The sequence below is a fragment of the Peromyscus californicus genome, unplaced genomic scaffold (genome assembly GCF_007827085.1).
Source record: "Peromyscus californicus insignis strain IS unplaced genomic scaffold, ASM782708v3 Scaffold_6__1_contigs__length_162567912, whole genome shotgun sequence".
Lineage (NCBI taxonomy): Eukaryota > Metazoa > Chordata > Mammalia > Rodentia > Cricetidae > Peromyscus > Peromyscus californicus.
In genome coordinates this window covers 110,304,530-110,313,658 of record NW_026294584.1, presented here as the reverse complement: position 1 = coordinate 110,313,658, position 9,129 = coordinate 110,304,530, and the positions used below count along the sequence as shown (strand labels likewise).

General features: G+C 41.2%; 1 pseudogene; it reads right to left on the bottom strand.

Moving 5' to 3' along the window:
* Positions 1-5,852: 5,852 nt before the first annotated feature.
* LOC128099838 (heat shock cognate 71 kDa protein-like) lies at positions 5,853-8,611 on the bottom strand (annotated as a pseudogene).
* Positions 8,612-9,129: the final 518 nt, after the last annotated feature.

Here is a 9,129-nt window from a genome sequence, read left to right as displayed (position 1 = left end):
TGCATGTTTTTGCATGGGTGGGGGTGCGTGTGTGCTGTGCGGGTGGTGCACATGCACATGTGTGCATGTGGAGGCCGGAGATTGATGTTGGAGATCCTACATTGCTTCTCTACTTTATCCAGTGAAGCTCTCGGTGAAACCCAGAGTCCACACATTAAGGCTAGTCTTTCCACCAGCTTGCTTGTCCCTGCCTTCCTAGGTTGGGTTCTGAGGATTCCAAAACCTCTCCTCACACTTGGCGTGGCAAATTCTTTAATCACTGAGCCATCTCCCCAGCCTTTGTTGGTCTTTTCTGATTTCCTCATCCTGTTTCTGGTATCTTACAGGATGTCTGACGCTTTATAAAAACTTAAAGAAAAAAATAAATGTAGAACCAGCGAACAAACACTGGGAATACACTATGAATCGATGAATGGTGAAGAAGCATTAGTGGAGAGAGACGTAGTTCATGGTGATAACTTTTCCTGGTTATTGCAAAGGTCAAGAAGTTGAATATTATTTATTTATTGTAAAGCTGTAAATTGAACAGAGGCTCAGGCAAGCACACTATCAGCCCCAGCTGAACTTATTAAAGGGTCTTGAAATATCACCTATAATTGAAAAAAAAGTGGGGATGATTTAAAACAGTTGAGTTTCATTCCTTAAGTGTGCTAGAAATTCAAAGTTTCAAGTACTATACTGCTATGCAAGTTAATGAGATGTGCTTCCTGGAGATTGGGGCTTATAAACATTCTTCACAGTCCTTGCTGATGAAACATGAAAGGCTTGCTTATTATCTTAGTCTTTGCATAATGGATTTGATTTCACTTGTTATTCTAACTTTGGATTTGCATTTTTCATGTATTCAACTTAAATTATTTTGCTCACAATATTGAGGGCATTAAGAAAAATGGCATTAATTCTCAAGATAGATTTAGCAAATAAAATACAGAGCATGTATTTTGGGGGGAGTACTACTGACTGTTTAACTGAAGTTCAAATTTAATCAACAACTTTTACAATCCTGTTAAAATAAGGGAAATTATACTTACTCTTTAAGAGACACTTGACCAATTTTCTATTGTTTGTCTATTTTATTTATTTTTTTTTGAAATGACAAGAGTCTAACTACACAACCCATTCTGGCCTTGAACTTGATCTCTTCCTGATTCAGCCTTCCGAGTGCTGGGATCACAAAGTCATGTCTCCATGCCTAACTCAATTTTCTACTTAATTCTGTACTAATTAAACAATACACTTTTCCATAGTGCTAAAGTAACCAAAAGAACACTTCATCTTCCTTTAATGGGCAAAGATTTGTCAACTTAGGAATGGGGCAGACTACAAAGTACAGACAGTAAATCTAAATTTGAGAAATACAGACTTGTAATTACAAGCTTTTCATTTATCTGACACTCTATAAATAGACCCCACTACTGGTCAGGTGGTGTTGCCTAGTGAAGATTATTATTTTGATGCACTTTTTAAACAGAGTAAGTAGAAGAATCTCAAAGTTGAAGGAATAGTTCTACTAATCCTCAGTGCTTTTTAAGAATACAAAGACGATTCTGTTTCAGAGTAGACAACAAATGGCCCAAAGCTATAATTTTATTTTTAAATAAGATAGCTCTAAGTTTAAACTTGACAAAAACCTATAAAGCCTGTGTGGTGATATTGTGTTCCCCAAAATATTGTGCACCCCAATAAATTTATCTGGGGTCAGAGAACAGAACAGCCACTAGACAGACATAGAGGCCAGAAAATGGTGGCACACACACCTTTAATCCTATCACTTGGGAGGCAGAGATCCATCTGGATCTCTGTGAGTTCAAAGCCACACTGGAAACATCCAGGCATGGTGACTCACACCTTTAATCCCAGGAAGTGATGCCAAGAAGCAGAAAGGTATATAAGGCATGAGGACCAGGAACCAGAGCCTGGTTAAGCTTTTAGGCTTTTGAGCAGCAGTTCAGCTGAGATCCATTTAGATGAGGACACAGAGGCTTCCAGTCTGAGGAAACAGGATCAGCTGAGGAAATGGTGAGGTGAGGTGGCTGTGGCTTGTTCTGCTTCTCTGATCTTCCAGCATTTACCCCAATACCTGGCTCCCAGGTTTGATTTTATTAATAAGACCTGTTAAGATTCATGCTATAAGCCTAAGCATAGCCTGAAAAGACAGCAGCAAAAGTAACCCAGCTTTTTTAATGTATTCAGTACTGTGGAGTCGGGTGGTGGTGGCCTTTAATCCCAGCACTTGGGAGGCAGAGCCTGCCAGATCTCTGTGGGTTCGAGGCCAGCCTGGTCTACAGAGAGAGATCCAGACAGGCACCAAAACTACACAGAGAAACCCTGTCTCAAAAAAAAAAAATCAGTATTGTGTTGCCCTTTGAAGCAATTTTTCTACATAGTTACAGTTTAGAGTAAAGTATGTAAAGGATGGAAATTGTAAAAGCAACCCCAAATAAGAACTGCACTTAAGTTAGACACTGGAACTTTCTTACTGTATATATTACCTCAGAACCAAAAGCAAAGAAGACCACTGTGATAGCAGCTTGAGAAAAGTCTTGACCTTTAAGTTATAAAGAAGATGAAAGATCATGAAAGCAACAAATTTGAAAAATGAGGGGGAAAATGCAGTCACCTTTTTGTGTGTGCCTTAACATTTAGAGAATGACTTTTAGCAATTATCAGTTGTGCACAGGCGACTGTCGATAATGATCCCACACAACACAGAGACAATCACAGCTCTGACGGAGGAGGAGGGAGAGAAAATAGAACCTCACTCCTGCAAATCGATTCTGCGGCTTTCCAATTTCCTCGTTCAGTGCTGTGGGGGCTGGGAGATTAACCAGTGCTGTGTCAAATGAAAGAAAGGAAGGAGGAAACTGAAGACTCTTACCTCTCAGCCAATGACATCCTGACAAATTTATCTTTCTCAGCGGCAATCTACTTGATGTGTCCAAAGTGACATTTTCCTTGTTTTTTGTATTAACTGGATTAATGCCTGGAATGAAGCAACAGAATGTTTTTTTTTCAATATAAATTTAATATAATTGCAGGTACTAATTTTTTTAAATTCTGGGACCTATATGTTGCATACGGTTTATTTTAAATACACGATCTAAGCAAATATTAGCATTAAGTCCACCTACTGGGTGTTTCTCTACTTTATTGTATCTCTTGTGTAATGGTAATAACTAGAAGACTATATATTTTTTCAAACATTGAATTTATTATACCAGGGGATACTAAAATGCATTAATTTGTCCTGTTAGTGCTTGGAATTTAGCCTACATAAGAAGGAAAATGTGTATGGATGAACGTAGTGGTATGGCTGGGCTGTGGTGGCCCATGCCCCAGCACTCGGGAGGCAGAGGCAGGTGGATCTCTGTGAGTTTGAGGCCAGCCTGGTCTATAGAGAGAGTTGCAGGAAAGGCACAAAGCTATACAGAGAAACCCTGTCTCAAACAAACAAACAAACAAAATGAAACAAAACAAAACAAAAAAGAAAGTAGTGGTATGAATATTTAATTTCTCAAAAAAAAAACCATTTTGTTTTTTGTGTTTTGAGACAGGGTTTCACTCTTTGCTCTGACTGTCCTGGAACTTCCAATGTAAATCAGTCTGGCCTCGAGCTCACAGAGATTTGCCTACCTCTGCCTCCCAAGTGCTGGGAGCAAAGGTGTGAGCCACCACATCAGTCTTCAAAATTACTTTTTTCCTCTCACCACTACTGTATTCTGGGAAGACACTGTGTGCTAGGGTAGGATGACAAAAGGAAGAGAGGGAGAAAAGTGGGAGGGGAGGGGGGAAGGAAGGGGAGGGGAAGGGAGGGGGAGGAGGAAAATGAATTCCTAACTTAGGACCTTATTGTTTACAGAGGTAAAACATATTCAAATGAAAATCAACTACATCACGAGAGCTGAAGGCACACTCTAGTTCAATAAGATGAACATCTCAGACATGTTACAGATTTCAGAAGTGCTAAGAGATCATGTTCACTTGTAGGAGTTGAGCAGAGCATCAAAGCAGAGGGAGTTACAGAAATATTTACCAAAGCAGTAGACACTTTCTTATTTCTCTTAGCTTGACCTCAAAGGTAAAACATCAACTATGTGTACCTTACTATTGGTGAGACTTAATTAAGACCTGAACAAGGAATGAGAATTAATAGCTATAAGTCACCTACTTTGTTTCACTTAAACTAAGGGCTTTTAGTTAAATTTGATATGACTGTTGCTGTGAAAAGACTAATGCTAACAGTATTTCAGTAGTTGTGTAAGGGTCTTTGGCTCCAGATCTTTTGATTATACTGAAAGGTCCCAGGGACCAGCAGTGCTGAGAAGGATATTATAACATTTCTCCTCATTAAACATGCCTACTTCTGTGTCAAACACAAGGTAATCCAGAATCTGCCAGGAATAATGATTGCATAGGTTTGAGAAACCTTCATTAAAAGAATAAGTAAAAACCAAAATACAGAAAGTAAAGCCACACTGCTAAACTATTTTGACTTTGTCAGGCAACACTCATCATTTCAGAGATATGATGATTTACTATTTCTTGATGGTATATATAATTTACCATGAATAGTTATTAAGTTGACTATGCCCCACAAATCTACTGTAAAATTGAATTACTGTACTGGTCCCTGAATTAATTCAGTCACACTCAAACTGATTTTTAAGAGCCAAAGTCATTGTCTGCACATGGGAAAGATATCAACACTCCCCTCTCCTTGAAGGTTAGCTTATAACCCACATGAAGCTGGAGGAGTTAAACAGTAATTCTTGTTTCTTTCTAACCCTAATTATGTTCTGATACATTTTAAGTTCATGGATTAACTAAAACTCATAACTAGGAACATGTAAGTAAGCAGCAATCTTCAGACTGCAGATATGCAAGAACAGAAATTCATAGAGAATAGGCACCAGGTATTTTGAAAAATACACTTTAAACAGAGCAGCGAGAGCATAATTAAATATTTATAAGACAAAGCTATTGATGTGTTCATAATACTTTCAGGAATAGTTAACTTTTATGTCTGGTTGTTGTACCACGATGTTTCGAGCCAGAAGCTTCTTTCTAGTGGCAGGATGGCCCCAGGTGTTGTTGGATGATGTAGAACAGCATCTCTGGCCCCACCCATTAGGGGACAGGAGCACACCTGACCTCCAGATGTGAAACCAAAAATGTTTGCAGACATTGTGAAATATCCCTTTAGGAGAAAGCTCCCTCCAGCTGTGAGCCACTATTTTTTCTTTTTTTTATATTTTAAAGTTTTTTTTCATTTATTTTACATACCAACTACAGTTTCCCCTCCCTCCTCTCTTCCAGTTCCCTCACCCAACCTCCTGTCTACCCTCCCCCACATCCACTCCTCCATTCATAAGGGGCAGGCCTCCCATGGAAGTCAACAAAGCATGTCATATCACGTTGAGACAGGACCAAGCTCCCCTCCCCCCTGCATCAAGGCTGGGCAAGGCATCCCTGCATGGGGAATAGGTTCCAAAAAGCCAGCTCATGTGCCAGGGACAGGTCCTGAACCCACTGCTATGAACCCCACAAACAGACCAAGCTACACAACTGCCATCCAAATGCAGAGGGCCTAGGTCAGTCCCATGCAGGCTCCCTAGCTGTCGGTCCAGAGTCCGTGAGCTCCCGTTAGCTCAGGTCAGCTGTCTCTGGGGGTTTCCCAGTCATGATCTTGGCCCCCCCCCCACTTATTTTAAGTGTGTTCCTGCTTTTCTTCCTCTGGGCCATAGGTGCTTTCACTTTGTTGATAGCTCTGTTTCACTTTTCATAAATATAGTACCGTGTAATTTTAAACTATTTCATTTCTTTTCTTTCTTCTTTTTTTTGGTGTGAACTTAAATAATTTTATTAGCCATTCCATTTTCCACCCGTTTTATTAGACATTGCATTTTCCATTTAGGATACAGTGCTTATAAAGTGCAATGTTTTATTTACTTCCTCTCCCTGTGCACATGTTTCATGTTCAAGTATTGAGAATGTCCAGTAATTTATTGTAGCAGCTTGAATTTAAAACTGCTATGAAACTTGCTAAATTTGGGTCCTTCGATTGTTTCCCTGTGGAACAATGCTACACCTCTACTTGGATTGACTTAATCCATCTCTTCAATGGTGGGCCCTGAAGAAGCACCACCAGATGGAGGAGCTCCTCCACCAAGGAAGCCCCCAGGCCTTCCTCCAGGCATGCCACCAGCACTCTAGTACAGCTTGGTAGTGATGGAGTTGCAGACTTTCTCCAGTTCTTTCTGCTGGTGTTCAAACTCTTCCTTCTCTGCAGTCTGGTTCTTATCCAGGCAACTGATGATTTCATTACACTTGTCTAGAATCTTCTGTTTGTCCTCATCGTTGACCTTGCCTTGAAGTTTCTCATCTTCAACTGTTGTTTTCATGTTGAAAGCGTACGACTCCAAGGAATTCTTGGAGGAAACCTTGTCTCTCTGCTTCTCATCTTCAGCTTTGTACTTCTCAGCCTCCTGGACCATGCGCTCAATATCCTCCTTGCTCAAGCGGCCCTTGTCATTGGTGATGGTGATCTTGTTCTCCTTGCCTGTGTTCTTACCTACAGCAGAAACATTGAGGATGCCATTGGCATCAATGTCAAAAGTGACTTCAATCTGAGGAACACCTCGGGATTGCTGGAGGTATGCCTGTAAGTTCAAACTTTCCAAGCAGGTTGTTATCCTTGATCATGGCTCTTTCACCTTCATACACCTGAATGAACACACCAGGCTGGTTGTCAGAGTAGGTGGTGAAAGTCTGTGTCTGCTTGGTAGGGATGGTGGTATTGCACTTGATGAGGACAGTCACACGACTCCGCCAGCAGTTTCAATACCAAGGGAGAGAGGAGTGACATCCAAGAGCAGCATATCCTGAACATCTCAGACTTGTCTCAAGACAGAATGATGGCCTGGACAGCTGCACCATAAGCAACAGCTTCATCGGGGTTCTTTTCCATTGAAGAAGTCTTGCAGAAGCCTCTGAATCTTGGGGATTCTGGTAGAACCACCCACCAGGACAATGTCATGGATCTGTGACTTGTCCAGTTTGGCATCTCGAAGGGCCTTTTCTACAGGGTCCAGAGTGCCTTGGAACAGGTCAGCATTTAATTCTTCAAATCGAGCATAGGTAATAGAGGTATAAAAGTCAATTCTCTCATAGAGAGAATCAATCTCAATACTGGCCTCGGTGCTGGAGGAGACGGTGCACTTAGCCCGTTCACAGGTAGTACACAGACACCTGGCAGCTCTCTTGTTCTCACTGATGTCCTTCTTGTACTTTCGCTTAAACTCAGCAATAAAATGGTTGACCATTCGGTTATCAAAGTCTTCTCCACCCAAGTGGATGTCTCCAGCTGTTGATTTGACTTCAAACATTCCATCCTCAATAGTGAGGATTGACACATCATAGGTACCACCTCCCAAGTCAAAAATCAGCACATTCCTTTCAGCTCTAATTGTGGTGATATTGTGTTCCCCAATATATTGTGCACCCTAATAAAATTATCTGGTGTCAGAGAACAGAACAGCCACTAGACAGACATAGAGGCCAGAAAATGGTGGCACTCACATCTTTAATCCTATCACTTGGGAGGCAGAGATCCATCTGGATCTCTGTGAGTTCAAAGCCAGTGTGTAACAAGAGCCTTTAATCCCAGGAAGTGATGGCAGAAAGCAGAAAGGTATTTAAGGCGTGAGGACCAGGAACCAGAGCCTGGTTAAGCTTTCAGGCTTTCAAGAAGCAGTTCAGCTGAGATCCATTTGGATAAGGACTCAGAGGCTTCCAGTCTGAGGAAACAGGATTAGCTGAGGAATTGGCAAGGTGAGGTAGCTGTGACTTGTCTGTTTCTCTGATCTTCCAGCATTTACCCCAATACCTGGCTCTGGGTTTGTTTTTATTAATAAGAACTTTTAAGATTCATGCTACATCCTGTCATTGAAAAAAATATATTCTTAGCTCATATACTTCTGGTGTGCAAATTAACCTTAAGCCAAATTGTGCTTAAACACATACATTCTTATCTAACCCATAAGCAATAGCAGCAGCAGTTGGTTCATTGATAGTTCGAAGCACATTGAGGCCAGCAATAGTTCCAGCATCTTTTGTTGCCTGTCACTGGGAATCATTGAAGTAAGCTGGCACAGTGACCACAGCCTTGGTAACCGTCTTTCCAAGATAGGCTTCTGCAATTTCCTTCATCTTCGTCAGAACCATAGAGGACACCTCCTCTGGGTAGAAACTTTTTGTCTCTTCTTTGTATTCTGCTTGGACCTTGGACCTTCCTGCATCATGCACCACCATGAAAGGCCAGTGCTTCATATCAGACTGACTACGTCCAATCAAACATTTGGCATCAAAAACTGTGTTGGTGGGGTTCATTGCAACCTGATTCTTTGTGGCATCCCCAATTAATTGTTCTGTGTCAGTAAAAGCAACATAGCTCAGTGTGGTTCGGTTACCCTGGTCATTGGCAATTATCTCCACCTTTCCATGCTGGAAGACACCCACACAGGAGTAGGTGGTGCCAAGATCAATGCCAACTGCAGGTCCCTTAGACATGGTTGCTCGCATGTAGGCCTTTGCTGTGCTGGCCACGAGACCGCACAAATCTCCCGAAAGCTGCCACCACGTTCTTTCATTTATTTTCTTTAAAAAGTTTTTTTTTAGATATATTAATTTTGTCTTGTGTGTATAAGTGTTTTGCCTGCATGCATGTCTGTGCACCACATGCATGCCTGGTGCCCAGAAGGGGAATGTCAAGTTCCCTAGAACTTGAGTTATAGATGGTTATGAGCCACCATATGACTACTGGATCCAAAACACAGAACCTCTGCAAAAGTAGCAAGTGCTCTTAGCCACTGAGCCACCTCTCTAGCCTTCTTATCTTCTCATTGTGGAGTATTATTTTAAGATGTGTTATATTCCTTTATGCTGGGAACATTTGTCTTAATGATTCAAAGATGTGTTGTTCTTTTATGTTGCATTTGTTTAACTCTGTGAAGTTGTGTTACTTTGCCTGTCTAAAACACCTGATGGTCTAATAAAGAGCTGAATGGCTAATAGCAAGGCAGGAGAAAGGATAGGTGGGGCTGGTGGGCAGAGAGAATATATAGAAGGAGA